This window comes from Anomaloglossus baeobatrachus, unplaced genomic scaffold (assembly GCF_048569485.1).
Source record: "Anomaloglossus baeobatrachus isolate aAnoBae1 unplaced genomic scaffold, aAnoBae1.hap1 Scaffold_3712, whole genome shotgun sequence".
Taxonomy (NCBI): Eukaryota; Metazoa; Chordata; class Amphibia; order Anura; family Aromobatidae; genus Anomaloglossus; species Anomaloglossus baeobatrachus.
This window is the reverse complement of record NW_027443060.1, coordinates 1-24,449: the sequence shown is the minus strand read 5'-3', so window position 1 is coordinate 24,449 and position 24,449 is coordinate 1. Positions and strand designations below refer to the sequence as shown.

Genomic DNA, 24,449 nt, shown 5'->3' with positions numbered 1-24,449 from the left:
GAGTGGTGATGAGTTTGCTATTTGGATGAATAAAGAAAGTCAAAAGTGTGAAAGATAAAAAACAAAAGGAGGAAGTGTGAAAAGTGAATGGGCCAAATTGAGGTGCATATGAAGACGTATGCTTTCTTCCAATTCATTAAATCGGGCTAATATGAATCAGGTGAATTGAGTTCTGCTTTTGGAAACTGGGTTAAGAAGGGGTGCACCGTTCCTGGAGGTACTGCAATACCAGGTCAATGCGTGGAGTGGACAGAGCAAGCTCTTTTTCCATCTCCCTGTTCTAAAAATCCATTTAATATATGGTCCCCAGATAGGGGACGTATCAGATATTAAACTGATAAGAACAGATACTACACTTGATCTTAGCCAAAAGGCCGAGAAGCGATAACCAGAATTGGTTTGGGCCTCGAGTGGCACCCTGGCCTATGCCGGACACATCTTAGGGAGAGAGAGCGAGAGGGAGACAAACCCACGCCTACACAAGACATTTTGTCACCCAAGCCAACCCTTGAAAAGGCTGCTTTGCAGAGCCAAAACAAGAAGAATGGTGCGTTTTGCAGCCGCCGCCCACTGCAATGAATCTGAATAACTCCTCCTTTAGGGCGCAAGCAACTCCCCTCCCCCTTGCAGTCTTTCCAATTCACGATACAAAAAGACGGACAGGACAGGTTGCCTGACTTTCCGTCACTGCCACCCTTTGCCATCCTTACCCGTAGAAAGCCCTTTCATCATCCCCAAACCCTAATCTTTTCCCTTTCCTTCCCAGCCCCCAAACCCTGCCCTCTGTACCTTTCTCACCACCCGCTTCCCTTCTCCTGTCATCCCCCTACCACCCGGGAAAAAAAGAGATTGCCCCCTCCTTCCACTAGCCCACCCTCCCACCCAAAGAACAACTTCTTCTGCGCAGCTTGTTTTCTAGGCAGCAGCGCTATTGTGATGTCATCGGGGGGCATTGTGACAAGCCGCCAGTGTTCCGTCTCTTCATGTTGTGCACAGTTCAAACGGAAAATACATCAACAGGCAGACTACAGAAAAGCTTACTATCAAAGGTTAGAGGGGGGCTTTCTCAGAGGGCTTTTTACAGTTTTTCTATTCCCAATTAGCCGTTTAAGTGTACTTATTGAAAGTAGTAATTCTTTCATAGGCCGCCCTTTCTTAGTATTTGACGTTCCTTATATTGCGGTATGAGGCTTCGCAGTAGGTTGCAAACATTCATCACCCATGACTGTCCCCAATTGAGCTCAGAAGCTCAATGTCTATCATGACCTCTCTTTTAGAATGTCCAAGAGCAAGCAAACTATTCCTCCAGGAGAGGGCGCCAACAGACTACTAAAGAGATCATCATTACTCAAAGAAAACCCCAAAAACCAATGCATGATAGGAATAAACAGGTAACTTTCTTTGGAGTGGAAGCGGAGAGATCGCACCAGATGCCAATTCTAGATGTTATCACACCTGTGGTCACTGCAGCAGCAGGTGAATCCACTTTGTCCAAAAGGGATCTATTCCATTCAATTGCAAATGATCTAGATAAGACAGAGAACTGCAGCACGGGGACATAGCCGAGTTGGTCAGGTTGAGTGGTGATGAGTTTGCTATTTGGATGAATAAAGAAAGTCAAAAGTGTGAAAGATAAAAAACAAAAGGAGGAAGTGTGAAAAGTGAATGGGCCAAATTGAGGTGCATATGAAGACGTATGCTTTCTTCCAATTCATTAAATCGGGCTAATATGAATCAGGTGAATTGAGTTCTGCTTTTGGAAACTGGGTTAAGAAGGGGTGCACCGTTCCTGGAGGTACTGCAATACCAGGTCAATGCGTGGAGTGGACAGAGCAAGCTCTTTTTCCATCTCCCTGTTCTAAAAATCCATTTAATATATGGTCCCCAGATAGGGGACATATCAGATATTAAACTGATAAGAACAGATACTACACTTGATCTTAGCCAAAAGGCCGAGAAGCGATAACCAGAATTGGTTTGGGCCTCGAGTGGCACCCTGGCCTATGCCGGACACATCTTAGGGAGAGAGAGCGAGAGGGAGACAAACCCACGCCTACACAAGACATTTTGTCACCCAAGCCAACCCTTGAAAAGGCTGCTTTGCAGAGCCAAAACAAGAAGAATGGTGCGTTTTGCAGCCGCCGCCCACTGCAATGAATCTGAATAACTCCTCCTTTAGGGCGCAAGCAACTCCCCTCCCCCTTGCAGTCTTTCCAATTCACGATACAAAAAGACGGACAGGACAGGTTGCCTGACTTTCCGTCACTGCCACCCTTTGCCATCCTTACCCGTAGAAAGCCCTTTCATCATCCCCAAACCCTAATCTTTTCCCTTTCCTTCCCAGCCCCCAAACCCTGCCCTCTGTACCTTTCTCACCACCCGCTTCCCTTCTCCTGTCATCCCCCTACCACCCGGGAAAAAAAGAGATTGCCCCCTCCTTCCACTAGCCCACCCTCCCACCCAAAGAACAACTTCTTCTGCGCAGCTTGTTTTCTAGGCAGCAGCGCTATTGTGATGTCATCGGGGGGCATTGTGACAAGCCGCCAGTGTTCCGTCTCTTCATGTTGTGCACAGTTCAAACGGAAAATACATCAACAGGCAGACTACAGAAAAGCTTACTATCAAAGGTTAGAGGGGGGCTTTCTCAGAGGGCTTTTTACAGTTTTTCTATTCCCAATTAGCCGTTTAAGTGTACTTATTGAAAGTAGTAATTCTTTCATAGGCCGCCCTTTCTTAGTATTTGACGTTCCTTATATTGCGGTATGAGGCTTCGCAGTAGGTTGCAAACATTCATCACCCATGACTGTCCCCAATTGAGCTCAGAAGCTCAATGTCTATCATGACCTCTCTTTTAGAATGTCCAAGAGCAAGCAAACTATTCCTCCAGGAGAGGGCGCCAACAGACTACTAAAGAGATCATCATTACTCAAAGAAAACCCCAAAAACCAATGCATGATAGGAATAAACAGGTAACTTTCTTTGGAGTGGAAGCGGAGAGATCGCACCAGATGCCAATTCTAGATGTTATCACACCTGTGGTCACTGCAGCAGCAGGTGAATCCACTTTGTCCAAAAGGGATCTATTCCATTCAATTGCAAATGATCTAGATAAGACAGAGAACTGCAGCACGGGGACATAGCCGAGTTGGTCAGGTTGAGTGGTGATGAGTTTGCTATTTGGATGAATAAAGAAAGTCAAAAGTGTGAAAGATAAAAAACAAAAGGAGGAAGTGTGAAAAGTGAATGGGCCAAATTGAGGTGCATATGAAGACGTATGCTTTCTTCCAATTCATTAAATCGGGCTAATATGAATCAGGTGAATTGAGTTCTGCTTTTGGAAACTGGGTTAAGAAGGGGTGCACCGTTCCTGGAGGTACTGCAATACCAGGTCAATGCGTGGAGTGGACAGAGCAAGCTCTTTTTCCATCTCCCTGTTCTAAAAATCCATTTAATATATGGTCCCCAGATAGGGGACGTATCAGATATTAAACTGATAAGAACAGATACTACACTTGATCTTAGCCAAAAGGCCGAGAAGCGATAACCAGAATTGGTTTGGGCCTCGAGTGGCACCCTGGCCTATGCCGGACACATCTTAGGGAGAGAGAGCGAGAGGGAGACAAACCCACGCCTACACAAGACATTTTGTCACCCAAGCCAACCCTTGAAAAGGCTGCTTTGCAGAGCCAAAACAAGAAGAATGGTGCGTTTTGCAGCCGCCGCCCACTGCAATGAATCTGAATAACTCCTCCTTTAGGGCGCAAGCAACTCCCCTCCCCCTTGCAGTCTTTCCAATTCACGATACAAAAAGACGGACAGGACAGGTTGCCTGACTTTCCGTCACTGCCACCCTTTGCCATCCTTACCCGTAGAAAGCCCTTTCATCATCCCCAAACCCTAATCTTTTCCCTTTCCTTCCCAGCCCCCAAACCCTGCCCTCTGTACCTTTCTCACCACCCGCTTCCCTTCTCCTGTCATCCCCCTACCACCCGGGAAAAAAAGAGATTGCCCCCTCCTTCCACTAGCCCACCCTCCCACCCAAAGAACAACTTCTTCTGCGCAGCTTGTTTTCTAGGCAGCAGCGCTATTGTGATGTCATCGGGGGGCATTGTGACAAGCCGCCAGTGTTCCGTCTCTTCATGTTGTGCACAGTTCAAACGGAAAATACATCAACAGGCAGACTACAGAAAAGCTTACTATCAAAGGTTAGAGGGGGGCTTTCTCAGAGGGCTTTTTACAGTTTTTCTATTCCCAATTAGCCGTTTAAGTGTACTTATTGAAAGTAGTAATTCTTTCATAGGCCGCCCTTTCTTAGTATTTGACGTTCCTTATATTGCGGTATGAGGCTTCGCAGTAGGTTGCAAACATTCATCACCCATGACTGTCCCCAATTGAGCTCAGAAGCTCAATGTCTATCATGACCTCTCTTTTAGAATGTCCAAGAGCAAGCAAACTATTCCTCCAGGAGAGGGCGCCAACAGACTACTAAAGAGATCATCATTACTCAAAGAAAACCCCAAAAACCAATGCATGATAGGAATAAACAGGTAACTTTCTTTGGAGTGGAAGCGGAGAGATCGCACCAGATGCCAATTCTAGATGTTATCACACCTGTGGTCACTGCAGCAGCAGGTGAATCCACTTTGTCCAAAAGGGATCTATTCCATTCAATTGCAAATGATCTAGATAAGACAGAGAACTGCAGCACGGGGACATAGCCGAGTTGGTCAGGTTGAGTGGTGATGAGTTTGCTATTTGGATGAATAAAGAAAGTCAAAAGTGTGAAAGATAAAAAACAAAAGGAGGAAGTGTGAAAAGTGAATGGGCCAAATTGAGGTGCATATGAAGACGTATGCTTTCTTCCAATTCATTAAATCGGGCTAATATGAATCAGGTGAATTGAGTTCTGCTTTTGGAAACTGGGTTAAGAAGGGGTGCACCGTTCCTGGAGGTACTGCAATACCAGGTCAATGCGTGGAGTGGACAGAGCAAGCTCTTTTTCCATCTCCCTGTTCTAAAAATCCATTTAATATATGGTCCCCAGATAGGGGACGTATCAGATATTAAACTGATAAGAACAGATACTACACTTGATCTTAGCCAAAAGGCCGAGAAGCGATAACCAGAATTGGTTTGGGCCTCGAGTGGCACCCTGGCCTATGCCGGACACATCTTAGGGAGAGAGAGCGAGAGGGAGACAAACCCACGCCTACACAAGACATTTTGTCACCCAAGCCAACCCTTGAAAAGGCTGCTTTGCAGAGCCAAAACAAGAAGAATGGTGCGTTTTGCAGCCGCCGCCCACTGCAATGAATCTGAATAACTCCTCCTTTAGGGCGCAAGCAACTCTCCTCCCCCTTGCAGTCTTTCCAATTCACGATACAAAAAGACGGACAGGACAGGTTGCCTGACTTTCCGTCACTGCCACCCTTTGCCATCCTTACCCGTAGAAAGCCCTTTCATCATCCCCAAACCCTAATCTTTTCCCTTTCCTTCCCAGCCCCCAAACCCTGCCCTCTGTACCTTTCTCACCACCCGCTTCCCTTCTCCTGTCATCCCCCTACCACCCGGGAAAAAAAGAGATTGCCCCCTCCTTCCACTAGCCCACCCTCCCACCCAAAGAACAACTTCTTCTGCGCAGCTTGTTTTCTAGGCAGCAGCGCTATTGTGATGTCATCGGGGGGCATTGTGACAAGCCGCCAGTGTTCCGTCTCTTCATGTTGTGCACAGTTCAAACGGAAAATACATCAACAGGCAGACTACAGAAAAGCTTACTATCAAAGGTTAGAGGGGGGCTTTCTCAGAGGGCTTTTTACAGTTTTTCTATTCCCAATTAGCCGTTTAAGTGTACTTATTGAAAGTAGTAATTCTTTCATAGGCCGCCCTTTCTTAGTATTTGACGTTCCTTATATTGCGGTATGAGGCTTCGCAGTAGGTTGCAAACATTCATCACCCATGACTGTCCCCAATTGAGCTCAGAAGCTCAATGTCTATCATGACCTCTCTTTTAGAATGTCCAAGAGCAAGCAAACTATTCCTCCAGGAGAGGGCGCCAACAGACTACTAAAGAGATCATCATTACTCAAAGAAAACCCCAAAAACCAATGCATGATAGGAATAAACAGGTAACTTTCTTTGGAGTGGAAGCGGAGAGATCGCACCAGATGCCAATTCTAGATGTTATCACACCTGTGGTCACTGCAGCAGCAGGTGAATCCACTTTGTCCAAAAGGGATCTATTCCATTCAATTGCAAATGATCTAGATAAGACAGAGAACTGCAGCACGGGGACATAGCCGAGTTGGTCAGGTTGAGTGGTGATGAGTTTGCTATTTGGATGAATAAAGAAAGTCAAAAGTGTGAAAGATAAAAAACAAAAGGAGGAAGTGTGAAAAGTGAATGGGCCAAATTGAGGTGCATATGAAGACGTATGCTTTCTTCCAATTCATTAAATCGGGCTAATATGAATCAGGTGAATTGAGTTCTGCTTTTGGAAACTGGGTTAAGAAGGGGTGCACCGTTCCTGGAGGTACTGCAATACCAGGTCAATGCGTGGAGTGGACAGAGCAAGCTCTTTTTCCATCTCCCTGTTCTAAAAATCCATTTAATATATGGTCCCCAGATAGGGGACGTATCAGATATTAAACTGATAAGAACAGATACTACACTTGATCTTAGCCAAAAGGCCGAGAAGCGATAACCAGAATTGGTTTGGGCCTCGAGTGGCACCCTGGCCTATGCCGGACACATCTTAGGGAGAGAGAGCGAGAGGGAGACAAACCCACGCCTACACAAGACATTTTGTCACCCAAGCCAACCCTTGAAAAGGCTGCTTTGCAGAGCCAAAACAAGAAGAATGGTGCGTTTTGCAGCCGCCGCCCACTGCAATGAATCTGAATAACTCCTCCTTTAGGGCGCAAGCAACTCCCCTCCCCCTTGCAGTCTTTCCAATTCACGATACAAAAAGACGGACAGGACAGGTTGCCTGACTTTCCGTCACTGCCACCCTTTGCCATCCTTACCCGTAGAAAGCCCTTTCATCATCCCCAAACCCTAATCTTTTCCCTTTCCTTCCCAGCCCCCAAACCCTGCCCTCTGTACCTTTCTCACCACCCGCTTCCCTTCTCCTGTCATCCCCCTACCACCCGGGAAAAAAAGAGATTGCCCCCTCCTTCCACTAGCCCACCCTCCCACCCAAAGAACAACTTCTTCTGCGCAGCTTGTTTTCTAGGCAGCAGCGCTATTGTGATGTCATCGGGGGGCATTGTGACAAGCCGCCAGTGTTCCGTCTCTTCATGTTGTGCACAGTTCAAACGGAAAATACATCAACAGGCAGACTACAGAAAAGCTTACTATCAAAGGTTAGAGGGGGGCTTTCTCAGAGGGCTTTTTACAGTTTTTCTATTCCCAATTAGCCGTTTAAGTGTACTTATTGAAAGTAGTAATTCTTTCATAGGCCGCCCTTTCTTAGTATTTGACGTTCCTTATATTGCGGTATGAGGCTTCGCAGTAGGTTGCAAACATTCATCACCCATGACTGTCCCCAATTGAGCTCAGAAGCTCAATGTCTATCATGACCTCTCTTTTAGAATGTCCAAGAGCAAGCAAACTATTCCTCCAGGAGAGGGCGCCAACAGACTACTAAAGAGATCATCATTACTCAAAGAAAACCCCAAAAACCAATGCATGATAGGAATAAACAGGTAACTTTCTTTGGAGTGGAAGCGGAGAGATCGCACCAGATGCCAATTCTAGATGTTATCACACCTGTGGTCACTGCAGCAGCAGGTGAATCCACTTTGTCCAAAAGGGATCTATTCCATTCAATTGCAAATGATCTAGATAAGACAGAGAACTGCAGCACGGGGACATAGCCGAGTTGGTCAGGTTGAGTGGTGATGAGTTTGCTATTTGGATGAATAAAGAAAGTCAAAAGTGTGAAAGATAAAAAACAAAAGGAGGAAGTGTGAAAAGTGAATGGGCCAAATTGAGGTGCATATGAAGACGTATGCTTTCTTCCAATTCATTAAATCGGGCTAATATGAATCAGGTGAATTGAGTTCTGCTTTTGGAAACTGGGTTAAGAAGGGGTGCACCGTTCCTGGAGGTACTGCAATACCAGGTCAATGCGTGGAGTGGACAGAGCAAGCTCTTTTTCCATCTCCCTGTTCTAAAAATCCATTTAATATATGGTCCCCAGATAGGGGACGTATCAGATATTAAACTGATAAGAACAGATACTACACTTGATCTTAGCCAAAAGGCCGAGAAGCGATAACCAGAATTGGTTTGGGCCTCGAGTGGCACCCTGGCCTATGCCGGACACATCTTAGGGAGAGAGAGCGAGAGGGAGACAAACCCACGCCTACACAAGACATTTTGTCACCCAAGCCAACCCTTGAAAAGGCTGCTTTGCAGAGCCAAAACAAGAAGAATGGTGCGTTTTGCAGCCGCCGCCCACTGCAATGAATCTGAATAACTCCTCCTTTAGGGCGCAAGCAACTCCCCTCCCCCTTGCAGTCTTTCCAATTCACGATACAAAAAGACGGACAGGACAGGTTGCCTGACTTTCCGTCACTGCCACCCTTTGCCATCCTTACCCGTAGAAAGCCCTTTCATCATCCCCAAACCCTAATCTTTTCCCTTTCCTTCCCAGCCCCCAAACCCTGCCCTCTGTACCTTTCTCACCACCCGCTTCCCTTCTCCTGTCATCCCCCTACCACCCGGGAAAAAAAGAGATTGCCCCCTCCTTCCACTAGCCCACCCTCCCACCCAAAGAACAACTTCTTCTGCGCAGCTTGTTTTCTAGGCAGCAGCGCTATTGTGATGTCATCGGGGGGCATTGTGACAAGCCGCCAGTGTTCCGTCTCTTCATGTTGTGCACAGTTCAAACGGAAAATACATCAACAGGCAGACTACAGAAAAGCTTACTATCAAAGGTTAGAGGGGGGCTTTCTCAGAGGGCTTTTTACAGTTTTTCTATTCCCAATTAGCCGTTTAAGTGTACTTATTGAAAGTAGTAATTCTTTCATAGGCCGCCCTTTCTTAGTATTTGACGTTCCTTATATTGCGGTATGAGGCTTCGCAGTAGGTTGCAAACATTCATCACCCATGACTGTCCCCAATTGAGCTCAGAAGCTCAATGTCTATCATGACCTCTCTTTTAGCATGTCCAAGAGCAAGCAAACTATTCCTCCAGGAGAGGGCGCCAACAGACTACTAAAGAGATCATCATTACTCAAAGAAAACCCCAAAAACCAATGCATGATAGGAATAAACAGGTAACTTTCTTTGGAGTGGAAGCGGAGAGATCGCACCAGATGCCAATTCTAGATGTTATCACACCTGTGGTCACTGCAGCAGCAGGTGAATCCACTTTGTCCAAAAGGGATCTATTCCATTCAATTGCAAATGATCTAGATAAGACAGAGAACTGCAGCACGGGGACATAGCCGAGTTGGTCAGGTTGAGTGGTGATGAGTTTGCTATTTGGATGAATAAAGAAAGTCAAAAGTGTGAAAGATAAAAAACAAAAGGAGGAAGTGTGAAAAGTGAATGGGCCAAATTGAGGTGCATATGAAGACGTATGCTTTCTTCCAATTCATTAAATCGGGCTAATATGAATCAGGTGAATTGAGTTCTGCTTTTGGAAACTGGGTTAAGAAGGGGTGCACCGTTCCTGGAGGTACTGCAATACCAGGTCAATGCGTGGAGTGGACAGAGCAAGCTCTTTTTCCATCTCCCTGTTCTAAAAATCCATTTAATATATGGTCCCCAGATAGGGGACGTATCAGATATTAAACTGATAAGAACAGATACTACACTTGATCTTAGCCAAAAGGCCGAGAAGCGATAACCAGAATTGGTTTGGGCCTCGAGTGGCACCCTGGCCTATGCCGGACACATCTTAGGGAGAGAGAGCGAGAGGGAGACAAACCCACGCCTACACAAGACATTTTGTCACCCAAGCCAACCCTTGAAAAGGCTGCTTTGCAGAGCCAAAACAAGAAGAATGGTGCGTTTTGCAGCCGCCGCCCACTGCAATGAATCTGAATAACTCCTCCTTTAGGGCGCAAGCAACTCCCCTCCCCCTTGCAGTCTTTCCAATTCACGATACAAAAAGACGGACAGGACAGGTTGCCTGACTTTCCGTCACTGCCACCCTTTGCCATCCTTACCCGTAGAAAGCCCTTTCATCATCCCCAAACCCTAATCTTTTCCCTTTCCTTCCCAGCCCCCAAACCCTGCCCTCTGTACCTTTCTCACCACCCGCTTCCCTTCTCCTGTCATCCCCCTACCACCCGGGAAAAAAAGAGATTGCCCCCTCCTTCCACTAGCCCACCCTCCCACCCAAAGAACAACTTCTTCTGCGCAGCTTGTTTTCTAGGCAGCAGCGCTATTGTGATGTCATCGGGGGGCATTGTGACAAGCCGCCAGTGTTCCGTCTCTTCATGTTGTGCACAGTTCAAACGGAAAATACATCAACAGGCAGACTACAGAAAAGCTTACTATCAAAGGTTAGAGGGGGGCTTTCTCAGAGGGCTTTTTACAGTTTTTCTATTCCCAATTAGCCGTTTAAGTGTACTTATTGAAAGTAGTAATTCTTTCATAGGCCGCCCTTTCTTAGTATTTGACGTTCCTTATATTGCGGTATGAGGCTTCGCAGTAGGTTGCAAACATTCATCACCCATGACTGTCCCCAATTGAGCTCAGAAGCTCAATGTCTATCATGACCTCTCTTTTAGAATGTCCAAGAGCAAGCAAACTATTCCTCCAGGAGAGGGCGCCAACAGACTACTAAAGAGATCATCATTACTCAAAGAAAACCCCAAAAACCAATGCATGATAGGAATAAACAGGTAACTTTCTTTGGAGTGGAAGCGGAGAGATCGCACCAGATGCCAATTCTAGATGTTATCACACCTGTGGTCACTGCAGCAGCAGGTGAATCCACTTTGTCCAAAAGGGATCTATTCCATTCAATTGCAAATGATCTAGATAAGACAGAGAACTGCAGCACGGGGACATAGCCGAGTTGGTCAGGTTGAGTGGTGATGAGTTTGCTATTTGGATGAATAAAGAAAGTCAAAAGTGTGAAAGATAAAAAACAAAAGGAGGAAGTGTGAAAAGTGAATGGGCCAAATTGAGGTGCATATGAAGACGTATGCTTTCTTCCAATTCATTAAATCGGGCTAATATGAATCAGGTGAATTGAGTTCTGCTTTTGGAAACTGGGTTAAGAAGGGGTGCACCGTTCCTGGAGGTACTGCAATACCAGGTCAATGCGTGGAGTGGACAGAGCAAGCTCTTTTTCCATCTCCCTGTTCTAAAAATCCATTTAATATATGGTCCCCAGATAGGGGACGTATCAGATATTAAACTGATAAGAACAGATACTACACTTGATCTTAGCCAAAAGGCCGAGAAGCGATAACCAGAATTGGTTTGGGCCTCGAGTGGCACCCTGGCCTATGCCGGACACATCTTAGGGAGAGAGAGCGAGAGGGAGACAAACCCACGCCTACACAAGACATTTTGTCACCCAAGCCAACCCTTGAAAAGGCTGCTTTGCAGAGCCAAAACAAGAAGAATGGTGCGTTTTGCAGCCGCCGCCCACTGCAATGAATCTGAATAACTCCTCCTTTAGGGCGCAAGCAACTCCCCTCCCCCTTGCAGTCTTTCCAATTCACGATACAAAAAGACGGACAGGACAGGTTGCCTGACTTTCCGTCACTGCCACCCTTTGCCATCCTTACCCGTAGAAAGCCCTTTCATCATCCCCAAACCCTAATCTTTTCCCTTTCCTTCCCAGCCCCCAAACCCTGCCCTCTGTACCTTTCTCACCACCCGCTTCCCTTCTCCTGTCATCCCCCTACCACCCGGGAAAAAAAGAGATTGCCCCCTCCTTCCACTAGCCCACCCTCCCACCCAAAGAACAACTTCTTCTGCGCAGCTTGTTTTCTAGGCAGCAGCGCTATTGTGATGTCATCGGGGGGCATTGTGACAAGCCGCCAGTGTTCCGTCTCTTCATGTTGTGCACAGTTCAAACGGAAAATACATCAACAGGCAGACTACAGAAAAGCTTACTATCAAAGGTTAGAGGGGGGCTTTCTCAGAGGGCTTTTTACAGTTTTTCTATTCCCAATTAGCCGTTTAAGTGTACTTATTGAAAGTAGTAATTCTTTCATAGGCCGCCCTTTCTTAGTATTTGACGTTCCTTATATTGCGGTATGAGGCTTCGCAGTAGGTTGCAAACATTCATCACCCATGACTGTCCCCAATTGAGCTCAGAAGCTCAATGTCTATCATGACCTCTCTTTTAGAATGTCCAAGAGCAAGCAAACTATTCCTCCAGGAGAGGGCGCCAACAGACTACTAAAGAGATCATCATTACTCAAAGAAAACCCCAAAAACCAATGCATGATAGGAATAAACAGGTAACTTTCTTTGGAGTGGAAGCGGAGAGATCGCACCAGATGCCAATTCTAGATGTTATCACACCTGTGGTCACTGCAGCAGCAGGTGAATCCACTTTGTCCAAAAGGGATCTATTCCATTCAATTGCAAATGATCTAGATAAGACAGAGAACTGCAGCACGGGGACATAGCCGAGTTGGTCAGGTTGAGTGGTGATGAGTTTGCTATTTGGATGAATAAAGAAAGTCAAAAGTGTGAAAGATAAAAAACAAAAGGAGGAAGTGTGAAAAGTGAATGGGCCAAATTGAGGTGCATATGAAGACGTATGCTTTCTTCCAATTCATTAAATCGGGCTAATATGAATCAGGTGAATTGAGTTCTGCTTTTGGAAACTGGGTTAAGAAGGGGTGCACCGTTCCTGGAGGTACTGCAATACCAGGTCAATGCGTGGAGTGGACAGAGCAAGCTCTTTTTCCATCTCCCTGTTCTAAAAATCCATTTAATATATGGTCCCCAGATAGGGGACGTATCAGATATTAAACTGATAAGAACAGATACTACACTTGATCTTAGCCAAAAGGCCGAGAAGCGATAACCAGAATTGGTTTGGGCCTCGAGTGGCACCCTGGCCTATGCCGGACACATCTTAGGGAGAGAGAGCGAGAGGGAGACAAACCCACGCCTACACAAGACATTTTGTCACCCAAGCCAACCCTTGAAAAGGCTGCTTTGCAGAGCCAAAACAAGAAGAATGGTGCGTTTTGCAGCCGCCGCCCACTGCAATGAATCTGAATAACTCCTCCTTTAGGGCGCAAGCAACTCCCCTCCCCCTTGCAGTCTTTCCAATTCACGATACAAAAAGACGGACAGGACAGGTTGCCTGACTTTCCGTCACTGCCACCCTTTGCCATCCTTACCCGTAGAAAGCCCTTTCATCATCCCCAAACCCTAATCTTTTCCCTTTCCTTCCCAGCCCCCAAACCCTGCCCTCTGTACCTTTCTCACCACCCGCTTCCCTTCTCCTGTCATCCCCCTACCACCCGGGAAAAAAAGAGATTGCCCCCTCCTTCCACTAGCCCACCCTCCCACCCAAAGAACAACTTCTTCTGCGCAGCTTGTTTTCTAGGCAGCAGCGCTATTGTGATGTCATCGGGGGGCATTGTGACAAGCCGCCAGTGTTCCGTCTCTTCATGTTGTGCACAGTTCAAACGGAAAATACATCAACAGGCAGACTACAGAAAAGCTTACTATCAAAGGTTAGAGGGGGGCTTTCTCAGAGGGCTTTTTACAGTTTTTCTATTCCCAATTAGCCGTTTAAGTGTACTTATTGAAAGTAGTAATTCTTTCATAGGCCGCCCTTTCTTAGTATTTGACGTTCCTTATATTGCGGTATGAGGCTTCGCAGTAGGTTGCAAACATTCATCACCCATGACTGTCCCCAATTGAGCTCAGAAGCTCAATGTCTATCATGACCTCTCTTTTAGAATGTCCAAGAGCAAGCAAACTATTCCTCCAGGAGAGGGCGCCAACAGACTACTAAAGAGATCATCATTACTCAAAGAAAACCCCAAAAACCAATGCATGATAGGAATAAACAGGTAACTTTCTTTGGAGTGGAAGCGGAGAGATCGCACCAGATGCCAATTCTAGATGTTATCACACCTGTGGTCACTGCAGCAGCAGGTGAATCCACTTTGTCCAAAAGGGATCTATTCCATTCAATTGCAAATGATCTAGATAAGACAGAGAACTGCAGCACGGGGACATAGCCGAGTTGGTCAGGTTGAGTGGTGATGAGTTTGCTATTTGGATGAATAAAGAAAGTCAAAAGTGTGAAAGATAAAAAACAAAAGGAGGAAGTGTGAAAAGTGAATGGGCCAAATTGAGGTGCATATGAAGACGTATGCTTTCTTCCAATTCATTAAATCGGGCTAATATGAATCAGGTGAATTGAGTTCTGCTTTTGGAAACTGGGTTAAGAAGGGGTGCACCGTTCCTGGAGGTACTGCAATACCAGGTCAATGCGTGGAGTGGACAGAGCAAGCTCTTTTTCCATCTCCCTGTTCTAAAAATCCATTTAATATATGGTCCCCAGATAGGGGACGTATCAGATATTAAACTGATAAGAACAGATACTACACTTGATCTTAGCCAAAAGGCCGAGAAGCGATAACCAGAATTGGTTTGGGCCTCGAGTGGCACCCTGGCCTATGCCGGACACATCTTAGGGAGAGAGAGCGAGAGGGAGACAAACCCACGCCTACACAAGACATTTTGTCACCCAAGCCAACCCTTGAAAAGGCTGCTTTGCAGAGCCAAAACAAGAAGAATGGTGCGTTTTGCAGCCGCCGCCCACTGCAATGAATCTGAATAACTCCTCCTTTAGGGCGCAAGCAACTCCCCTCCCCCTTGCAGTCTTTCCAATTCACGATACAAAAAGACGGACAGGACAGGTTGCCTGACTTTCCGTCACTGCCACCCTTTGCCATCCTTACCCGTAGAAAGCCCTTTCATCATCCCCAAACCCTAATCTTTTCCCTTTCCTTCCCAGCCCCCAAACCCTGCCCTCTGTACCTTTCTCACCACCCGCTTCCCTTCTCCTGTCATCCCCCTACCACCCGGGAAAAAAAGAGATTGCCCCCTCCTTCCACTAGCCCACCCTCCCACCCAAAGAACAACTTCTTCTGCGCAGCTTGTTTTCTAGGCAGCAGCGCTATTGTGATGTCATCGGGGGGCATTGTGACAAGCCGCCAGTGTTCCGTCTCTTCATGTTGTGCACAGTTCAAACGGAAAATACATCAACAGGCAGACTACAGAAAAGCTTACTATCAAAGGTTAGAGGGGGGCTTTCTCAGAGGGCTTTTTACAGTTTTTCTATTCCCAATTAGCCGTTTAAGTGTACTTATTGAAAGTAGTAATTCTTTCATAGGCCGCCCTTTCTTAGTATTTGACGTTCCTTATATTGCGGTATGAGGCTTCGCAGTAGGTTGCAAACATTCATCACCCATGACTGTCCCCAATTGAGCTCAGAAGCTCAATGTCTATCATGACCTCTCTTTTAGAATGTCCAAGAGCAAGCAAACTATTCCTCCAGGAGAGGGCGCCAACAGACTACTAAAGAGATCATCATTACTCAAAGAAAACCCCAAAAACCAATGCATGATAGGAATAAACAGGTAACTTTCTTTGGAGTGGAAGCGGAGAGATCGCACCAGATGCCAATTCTAGATGTTATCACACCTGTGGTCACTGCAGCAGCAGGTGAATCCACTTTGTCCAAAAGGGATCTATTCCATTCAATTGCAAATGATCTAGATAAGACAGAGAACTGCAGCACGGGGACATAGCCGAGTTGGTCAGGTTGAGTGGTGATGAGTTTGCTATTTGGATGAATAAAGAAAGTCAAAAGTGTGAAAGATAAAAAACAAAAGGAGGAAGTGTGAAAAGTGAATGGGCCAAATTGAGGTGCATATGAAGACGTATGCTTTCTTCCAATTCATTAAATCGGGCTAATATGAATCAGGTGAATTGAGTTCTGCTTTTGGAAACTGGGTTAAGAAGGGGTGCACCGTTCCTGGAGGTACTGCAATACCAGGTCAATGCGTGGAGTGGACAGAGCAAGCTCTTTTTCCATCTCCCTGTTCTAAAAATCCATTTAATATATGGTCCCCAGATAGGGGACGTATCAGATATTAAACTGATAAGAACAGATACTACACTTGATCTTAGCCAAAAGGCCGAGAAGCGATAACCAGAATTGGTTTGGGCCTCGAGTGGCACCCTGGCCTATGCCGGACACATCTTAGGGAGAGAGAGCGAGAGGGAGACAAACCCACGCCTACACAAGACATTTTGTCACCCAAGCCAACCCTTGAAAAGGCTGCTTTGCAGAGCCAAAACAAGAAGAATGGTGCGTTTTGCAGCCGCCGCCCACTGCAATGAATCTGAATAACTCCTCCTTTAGGGCGCAAGCAACTCCCCTCCCCCTTGCAGTCTTTCCAATTCACGATACAAAAAGACGGACAGGACAGGTTGCCTGACTTTCCGTCACTGCCACCCTTTGCCATCCTTACCCGTAGAAAGCCCTTTCATCATCCCCAAACCCTAATCTTTTCCCTTTCCTTCCCAGCCCCCAAACCCTGCCCTCTGTACCTTTCTCACCACCCGCTTCCCTTCTCCTGTCATCCCCCTACCACCCGGGAAAAAAAGAGATTGCCCCCTCCTTCCACTAGCCCACCCTCCCACCCAAAGAACAACTTCTTCTGCGCAGCTTGTTTTCTAGGCAGCAGCGCTATTGTGATGTCATCGGGGGGCATTGTGACAAGCCGCCAGTGTTCCGTCTCTTCATGTTGTGCACAGTTCAAACGGAAAATACATCAACAGGCAGACTACAGAAAAGCTTACTATCAAAGGTTAGAGGGGGGCTTTCTCAGAGGGCTTTTTACAGTTTTTCTATTCCCAATTAGCCGTTTAAGTGTACTTATTGAAAGTAGTAATTCTTTCATAGGCCGCCCTTTCTTAGTATTTGACGTTCCTTATATTGCGGTATGAGGCTTCGCAGTAGGTTGCAAACATTCATCACCCATGACTGTCCCCAATTGAGCTCAGAAGCTCAATGTCTATCATGACCTCTCTTTTAGAATGTCCAAGAGCAAGCAAACTATTCCAACAGGAGAGGGCGCCAACAGACTACTAAAGAGATCATCATTACTCAAAGAAAACCCCAAAAACCAATGCATGATAGGAATAAACAGGTAACTTTCTTTGGAGTGGAAGCGGAGAGATCGCACCAGATGCCAATTCTAGATGTTATCACACCTGTGGTCACTGCAGCAGCAGGTGAATCCACTTTGTCCAAAAGGGATCTATTCCATTCAATTGCAAATGATCTAGATAAGACAGAGAACTGCAGCACGGGGACATAGCCGAGTTGGTCAGGTTGAGTGGTGATGAGTTTGCTATTTGGATGAATAAAGAAAGTCAAAAGTGTGAAAGATAAAAAACAAAAGGAGGAAGTGTGAAAAGTGAATGGGCCAAATTGAGGTGCATATGAAGACGTATGCTTTCTTCCAATTCATTAAATCGGGCTAATATGAATCAGGTGAATTGAGTTCTGCTTTTGGAAACTGGGTTAAGAAGGGGTGCACCGTTCCTGGAGGTACTGCAATACCAGGTCAATGCGTGGAGTGGACAGAGCAAGCTCTTTTTCCATCTCCCTGTTCTAAAAATCCATTTAATATATGGTCCCCAGATAGGGGACGTATCAGATATTAAACTGATAAGAACAGATACTACACTTGATCTTAGCCAAAAGGCCGAGAAGCGATAACCAGAATTGGTTTGGGCCTCGAGTGGCACCCTGGCCTATGCCGGACACATCTTAGGGAGAGAGAGCGAGAGGGAGACAAACCCACGCCTACACAAGACATTTTGTCACCCAAGCCAACCCTTGAAAAGGCTGCTTTGCAGAGCCAAAACAAGAAGAATGGTGCGTTTTGCAGCCGCCGCCCACTGCAATGAATCTGAATAACTCCTCCTTTAGGGCGCAAGCAACTCCCCTCCCCCTTGCAGTCTTTCCAATTCACGATACAAAAAGACGGACAGGACAGGTTGCCTGACTTTCCGTCACTGCCACCCTTTGCCATCCTTACCCGTAGAAAGCCCTTTCATCATCCCCAAACCCTAATCTTTTCCCTTTCCTTCCCAGCCCCCAAACCCTGCCCTCTGTACCTTTCTCACCACCCGCTTCCCTTCTCCTGTCATCCCCCTACCACCCGGGAAAAAAAGAGATTGCCCCCTCCTTCCACTAGCCCACCCTCCCACCCAAAGAACAACTTCTTCTGCGCAGCTTGTTTTCTAGGCAGCAGCGCTATTGTGATGTCATCGGGGGGCATTGTGACAAGCCGCCAGTGTTCCGTCTCTTCATGTTGTGCACAGTTCAAACGGAAAATACATCAACAGGCAGACTACAGAAAAGCTTACTATCAAAGGTTAGAGGGGGGCTTTCTCAGAGGGCTTTTTACAGTTTTTCTATTCCCAATTAGCCGTTTAAGTGTACTTATTGAAAGTAGTAATTCTTTCATAGGCCGCCCTTTCTTAGTATTTGACGTTCCTTATATTGCGGTATGAGGCTTCGCAGTAGGTTGCAAACATTCATCACCCATGACTGTCCCCAATTGAGCTCAGAAGCTCAATGTCTATCATGACCTCTCTTTTAGAATGTCCAAGAGCAAGCAAACTATTCCTCCAGGAGAGGGCGCCAACAGACTACTAAAGAGATCATCATTACTCAAAGAAAACCCCAAAAACCAATGCATGATAGGAATAAACAGGTAACTTTCTTTGGAGTGGAAGCGGAGAGATCGCACCAGATGCCAATTCTAGATGTTATCACACCTGTGGTCACTGCAGCAGCAGGTGAATCCACTTTGTCCAAAAGGGATCTATTCCATTCAATTGCAAATGATCTAGATAAGACAGAGAACTGCAGCACGGGGACATAGCCGAGTTGGTCAGGTTGAGTGGTGATGAGTTTGCTATTTGGATGAATAAAGAAAGTCAAAAGTGTGAAAGATAAAAAACAAAAGGAGGAAGTGTGAAAAGTGAATGGGCCAAATTGAGGTGCATATGAAGACGTATGCTTTCTTCCAATTCATTAAATCGGGCTAATATGAATCAGGTGAATTGAGTTCTGCTTTTGGAAACTGGGTTAAGAAGGGGTGCACCGTTCCTGGAGGTACTGCAATACCAGGTCAATGCGTGGAGTGGACAGAGCAAGCTCTTTTTCCATCTCCCTGTTCTAAAAATCCATTTAATATATGGTCCCCAGATAGGGGACGTATCAGATATTAAACTGATAAGAACAGATACTACACTTGATCTTAGCCAAAAGGCCGAGAAGCGATAACCAGAATTGGTTTGGGCCTCGAGTGGCACCCTGGCCTATGCCGGACACATCTTAGGGAGAGAGAGCGAGAGGGAGACAAACCCACGCCTACACAAGACATTTTGTCACCCAAGCCAACCCTTGAAAAGGCTGCTTTGCAGAGCCAAAACAAGAAGAATGGTGCGTTTTGCAGCCGCCGCCCACTGCAATGAATCTGAATAACTCCTCCTTTAGGGCGCAAGCAACTCCCCTCCCCCTTGCAGTCTTTCCAATTCACGATACAAAAAGACGGACAGGACAGGTTGCCTGACTTTCCGTCACTGCCACCCTTTGCCATCCTTACCCGTAGAAAGCCCTTTCATCATCCCCAAACCCTAATCTTTTCCCTTTCCTTCCCAGCCCCCAAACCCTGCCCTCTGTACCTTTCTCACCACCCGCTTCCCTTCTCCTGTCATCCCCCTACCACCCGGGAAAAAAAGAGATTGCCCCCTCCTTCCACTAGCCCACCCTCCCACCCAAAGAACAACTTCTTCTGCGCAGCTTGTTTTCTAGGCAGCAGCGCTATTGTGATGTCATCGGGGGGCATTGTGACAAGCCGCCAGTGTTCCGTCTCTTCATGTTGTGCACAGTTCAAACGGAAAATACATCAACAGGCAGACTACAGAAAAGCTTACTATCAAAGGTTAGAGGGGGGCTTTCTCAGAGGGCTTTTTACAGTTTTTCTATTCCCAATTAGCCGTTTAAGTGTACTTATTGAAAGTAGTAATTCTTTCATAGGCCGCCCTTTCTTAGTATTTGACGTTCCTTATATTGCGGTATGAGGCTTCGCAGTAGGTTGCAAACATTCATCACCCATGACTGTCCCCAATTGAGCTCAGAAGCTCAATGTCTATCATGACCTCTCTTTTAGAATGTCCAAGAGCAAGCAAACTATTCCTCCAGGAGAGGGCGCCAACAGACTACTAAAGAGATCATCATTACTCAAAGAAAACCCCAAAAACCAATGCATGATAGGAATAAACAGGTAACTTTCTTTGGAGTGGAAGCGGAGAGATCGCACCAGATGCCAATTCTAGATGTTATCACACCTGTGGTCACTGCAGCAGCAGGTGAATCCACTTTGTCCAAAAGGGATCTATTCCATTCAATTGCAAATGATCTAGATAAGACAGAGAACTGCAGCACGGGGACATAGCCGAGTTGGTCAGGTTGAGTGGTGATGAGTTTGCTATTTGGATGAATAAAGAAAGTCAAAAGTGTGAAAGATAAAAAACAAAAGGAGGAAGTGTGAAAAGTGAATGGGCCAAATTGAGGTGCATATGAAGACGTATGCTTTCTTCCAATTCATTAAATCGGGCTAATATGAATCAGGTGAATTGAGTTCTGCTTTTGGAAACTGGGTTAAGAAGGGGTGCACCGTTCCTGGAGGTACTGCAATACCAGGTCAATGCGTGGAGTGGACAGAGCAAGCTCTTTTTCCATCTCCCTGTTCTAAAAATCCATTTAATATATGGTCCCCAGATAGGGGACGTATCAGATATTAAACTGATAAGAACAGATACTACACTTGATCTTAGCCAAAAGGCCGAGAAGCGATAACCAGAATTGGTTTGGGCCTCGAGTGGCACCCTGGCCTATGCCGGACACATCTTAGGGAGAGAGAGCGAGAGGGAGACAAACCCACGCCTACACAAGACATTTTGTCACCCAAGCCAACCCTTGAAAAGGCTGCTTTGCAGAGCCAAAACAAGAAGAATGGTGCGTTTTGCAGCCGCCGCCCACTGCAATGAATCTGAATAACTCCTCCTTTAGGGCGCAAGCAACTCCCCTCCCCCTTGCAGTCTTTCCAATTCACGATACAAAAAGACGGACAGGACAGGTTGCCTGACTTTCCGTCACTGCCACCCTTTGCCATCCTTACCCGTAGAAAGCCCTTTCATCATCCCCAAACCCTAATCTTTTCCCTTTCCTTCCCAGCCCCCAAACCCTGCCCTCTGTACCTTTCTCACCACCCGCTTCCCTTCTCCTGTCATCCCCCTACCACCCGGGAAAAAAAGAGATTGCCCCCTCCTTCCACTAGCCCACCCTCCCACCCAAAGAACAACTTCTTCTGCGCAGCTTGTTTTCTAGGCAGCAGCGCTATTGTGATGTCATCGGGGGGCATTGTGACAAGCCGCCAGTGTTCCGTCTCTTCATGTTGTGCACAGTTCAAACGGAAAATACATCAACAGGCAGACTACAGAAAAGCTTACTATCAAAGGTTAGAGGGGGGCTTTCTCAGAGGGCTTTTTACAGTTTTTCTATTCCCAATTAGCCGTTTAAGTGTACTTATTGAAAGTAGTAATTCTTTCATAGGCCGCCCTTTCTTAGTATTTGACGTTCCTTATATTGCGGTATGAGGCTTCGCAGTAGGTTGCAAACATTCATCACCCATGACTGTCCCCAATTGAGCTCAGAAGCTCAATGTCTATCATGACCTCTCTTTTAGAATGTCCAAGAGCAAGCAAACTATTCCTCCAGGAGAGGGCGCCAACAGACTACTAAAGAGATCATCATTACTCAAAGAAAACCCCAAAAACCAATGCATGATAGGAATAAACAGGTAACTTTCTTTGGAGTGGAAGCGGAGAGATCGCACCAGATGCCAATTCTAGATGTTATCACACCTGTGGTCACTGCAGCAGCAGGTGAATCCACTTTGTCCAAAAGGGATCTATTCCATTCAATTGCAAATGATCTAGATAAGACAGAGAACTGCAGCACGGGGACATAGCCGAGTTGGTCAGGTTGAGTGGTGATGAGTTTGCTATTTGGATGAATAAAGAAAGTCAAAAGTGTGAAAGATAAAAAACAAAAGGAGGAAGTGTGAAAAGTGAATGGGCCAAATTGAGGTGCATATGAAGACGTATGCTTTCTTCCAATTCATTAAATCGGGCTAATATGAATCAGGTGAATTGAGTTCTGCTTTTGGAAACTGGGTTAAGAAGGGGTGCACCGTTCCTGGAGGTACTGCAATACCAGGTCAATGCGTGGAGTGGACAGAGCAAGCTCTTTTTCCATCTCCCTGTTCTAAAAATCCATTTAATATATGGTCCCCAGATAGGGGACGTATCAGATATTAAACTGATAAGAACAGATACTACACTTGATCTTAGCCAAAAGGCCGAGAAGCGATAACCAGAATTGGTTTGGGCCTCGAGTGGCACCCTGGCCTATGCCGGACACATCTTAGGGAGAGAGAGCGAGAGGGAGACAAACCCACGCCTACACAAGACATTTTGTCACCCAAGCCAACCCTTGAAAAGGCTGCTTTGCAGAGCCAAAACAAGAAGAATGGTGCGTTTTGCAGCCGCCGCCCACTGCAATGAATCTGAATAACTCCTCCTTTAGGGCGCAAGCAACTCCCCTCCCCCTTGCAGTCTTTCCAATTCACGATACAAAAAGACGGACAGGACAGGTTGCCTGACTTTCCGTCACTGCCACCCTTTGCCATCCTTACCCGTAGAAAGCCCTTTCATCATCCCCAAACCCTAATCTTTTCCCTTTCCTTCCCAGCCCCCAAACCCTGCCCTCTGTACCTTTCTCACCACCCGCTTCCCTTCTCCTGTCATCCCCCTACCACCCGGGAAAAAAAGAGATTGCCCCCTCCTTCCACTAGCCCACCCTCCCACCCAAAGAACAACTTCTTCTGCGCAGCTTGTTTTCTAGGCAGCAGCGCTATTGTGATGTCATCGGGGGGCATTGTGACAAGCCGCCAGTGTTCCGTCTCTTCATGTTGTGCACAGTTCAAACGGAAAATACATCAACAGGCAGACTACAGAAAAGCTTACTATCAAAGGTTAGAGGGGGGCTTTCTCAGAGGGCTTTTTACAGTTTTTCTATTCCCAATTAGCCGTTTAAGTGTACTTATTGAAAGTAGTAATTCTTTCATAGGCCGCCCTTTCTTAGTATTTGACGTTCCTTATATTGCGGTATGAGGCTTCGCAGTAGGTTGCAAACATTCATCACCCATGACTGTCCCCAATTGAGCTCAGAAGCTCAATGTCTATCATGACCTCTCTTTTAGAATGTCCAAGAGCAAGCAAACTATTCCTCCAGGAGAGGGCGCCAACAGACTACTAAAGAGATCATCATTACTCAAAGAAAACCCCAAAAACCAATGCATGATAGGAATAAACAGGTAACTTTCTTTGGAGTGGAAGCGGAGAGATCGCACCAGATGCCAATTCTAGATGTTATCACACCTGTGGTCACTGCAGCAGCAGGTGAATCCACTTTGTCCAAAAGGGATCTATTCCATTCAATTGCAAATGATCTAGATAAGACAGAGAACTGCAGCACGGGGACATAGCCGAGTTGGTCAGGTTGAGTGGTGATGAGTTTGCTATTTGGATGAATAAAGAAAGTCAAAAGTGTGAAAGATAAAAAACAAAAGGAGGAAGTGTGAAAAGTGAATGGGCCAAATTGAGGTGCATATGAAGACGTATGCTTTCTTCCAATTCATTAAATCGGGCTAATATGAATCAGGTGAATTGAGTTCTGCTTTTGGAAACTGGGTTAAGAAGGGGTGCACCGTTCCTGGAGGTACTGCAATACCAGGTCAATGCGTGGAGTGGACAGAGCAAGCTCTTTTTCCATCTCCCTGTTCTAAAAATCCATTTAATATATGGTCCCCAGATAGGGGACGTATCAGATATTAAACTGATAAGAACAGATACTACACTTGATCTTAGCCAAAAGGCCGAGAAGCGATAACCAGAATTGGTTTGGGCCTCGAGTGGCACCCTGGCCTATGCCGGACACATCTTAGGGAGAGAGAGCGAGAGGGAGACAAACCCACGCCTACACAAGACATTTTGTCACCCAAGCCAACCCTTGAAAAGGCTGCTTTGCAGAGCCAAAACAAGAAGAATGGTGCGTTTTGCAGCCGCCGCCCACTGCAATGAATCTGAATAACTCCTCCTTTAGGGCGCAAGCAACTCCCCTCCCCCTTGCAGTCTTTCCAATTCACGATACAAAAAGACGGACAGGACAGGTTGCCTGACTTTCCGTCACTGCCACCCTTTGCCATCCTTACCCGTAGAAAGCCCTTTCATCATCCCCAAACCCTAATCTTTTCCCTTTCCTTCCCAGCCCCCAAACCCTG

General features: G+C 46.3%; 16 non-coding genes across 16 annotated transcripts; all 16 read right to left on the bottom strand.

The window, feature by feature from the left end:
- Positions 1-195: 195 nt before the first annotated feature.
- Positions 196-386, bottom strand: LOC142274175 (U2 spliceosomal RNA). The gene has a single exon (XR_012738518.1). It is a non-coding gene; the product is annotated as a U2 spliceosomal RNA (small nuclear RNA).
- A 1,387-nt stretch (positions 387-1,773) lies between these two features.
- Positions 1,774-1,964, bottom strand: LOC142274162 (U2 spliceosomal RNA). The gene has a single exon (XR_012738506.1). It is a non-coding gene; the product is annotated as a U2 spliceosomal RNA (small nuclear RNA).
- Positions 1,965-3,351: 1,387 nt separating this feature from the next.
- On the bottom strand, positions 3,352-3,542 carry LOC142274173 (U2 spliceosomal RNA). The gene has a single exon (XR_012738516.1). It is a non-coding gene; the product is annotated as a U2 spliceosomal RNA (small nuclear RNA).
- A 1,387-nt stretch (positions 3,543-4,929) lies between these two features.
- Positions 4,930-5,120, bottom strand: LOC142274172 (U2 spliceosomal RNA). The gene has a single exon (XR_012738515.1). It is a non-coding gene; the product is annotated as a U2 spliceosomal RNA (small nuclear RNA).
- A 1,387-nt stretch (positions 5,121-6,507) lies between these two features.
- On the bottom strand, positions 6,508-6,698 carry LOC142274171 (U2 spliceosomal RNA). The gene has a single exon (XR_012738514.1). It is a non-coding gene; the product is annotated as a U2 spliceosomal RNA (small nuclear RNA).
- A 1,387-nt stretch (positions 6,699-8,085) lies between these two features.
- LOC142274169 (U2 spliceosomal RNA) lies at positions 8,086-8,276 on the bottom strand. Its single transcript, XR_012738513.1, has one exon. It is a non-coding gene; the product is annotated as a U2 spliceosomal RNA (small nuclear RNA).
- A 1,387-nt stretch (positions 8,277-9,663) lies between these two features.
- Positions 9,664-9,854, bottom strand: LOC142274168 (U2 spliceosomal RNA). The gene has a single exon (XR_012738512.1). It is a non-coding gene; the product is annotated as a U2 spliceosomal RNA (small nuclear RNA).
- A 1,387-nt stretch (positions 9,855-11,241) lies between these two features.
- LOC142274167 (U2 spliceosomal RNA) lies at positions 11,242-11,432 on the bottom strand. The gene has a single exon (XR_012738511.1). It is a non-coding gene; the product is annotated as a U2 spliceosomal RNA (small nuclear RNA).
- A 1,387-nt stretch (positions 11,433-12,819) lies between these two features.
- LOC142274166 (U2 spliceosomal RNA) lies at positions 12,820-13,010 on the bottom strand. Its single transcript, XR_012738510.1, has one exon. It is a non-coding gene; the product is annotated as a U2 spliceosomal RNA (small nuclear RNA).
- A 1,387-nt stretch (positions 13,011-14,397) lies between these two features.
- On the bottom strand, positions 14,398-14,588 carry LOC142274165 (U2 spliceosomal RNA). The gene has a single exon (XR_012738509.1). It is a non-coding gene; the product is annotated as a U2 spliceosomal RNA (small nuclear RNA).
- Positions 14,589-15,975: 1,387 nt separating this feature from the next.
- On the bottom strand, positions 15,976-16,166 carry LOC142274164 (U2 spliceosomal RNA). Its single transcript, XR_012738508.1, has one exon. It is a non-coding gene; the product is annotated as a U2 spliceosomal RNA (small nuclear RNA).
- A 1,387-nt stretch (positions 16,167-17,553) lies between these two features.
- Positions 17,554-17,744, bottom strand: LOC142274163 (U2 spliceosomal RNA). The gene has a single exon (XR_012738507.1). It is a non-coding gene; the product is annotated as a U2 spliceosomal RNA (small nuclear RNA).
- Positions 17,745-19,131: 1,387 nt separating this feature from the next.
- On the bottom strand, positions 19,132-19,322 carry LOC142274198 (U2 spliceosomal RNA). Its single transcript, XR_012738538.1, has one exon. It is a non-coding gene; the product is annotated as a U2 spliceosomal RNA (small nuclear RNA).
- Positions 19,323-20,709: 1,387 nt separating this feature from the next.
- On the bottom strand, positions 20,710-20,900 carry LOC142274197 (U2 spliceosomal RNA). The gene has a single exon (XR_012738537.1). It is a non-coding gene; the product is annotated as a U2 spliceosomal RNA (small nuclear RNA).
- A 1,387-nt stretch (positions 20,901-22,287) lies between these two features.
- On the bottom strand, positions 22,288-22,478 carry LOC142274186 (U2 spliceosomal RNA). The gene has a single exon (XR_012738528.1). It is a non-coding gene; the product is annotated as a U2 spliceosomal RNA (small nuclear RNA).
- Positions 22,479-23,865: 1,387 nt separating this feature from the next.
- Positions 23,866-24,056, bottom strand: LOC142274174 (U2 spliceosomal RNA). Its single transcript, XR_012738517.1, has one exon. It is a non-coding gene; the product is annotated as a U2 spliceosomal RNA (small nuclear RNA).
- Positions 24,057-24,449: the final 393 nt, after the last annotated feature.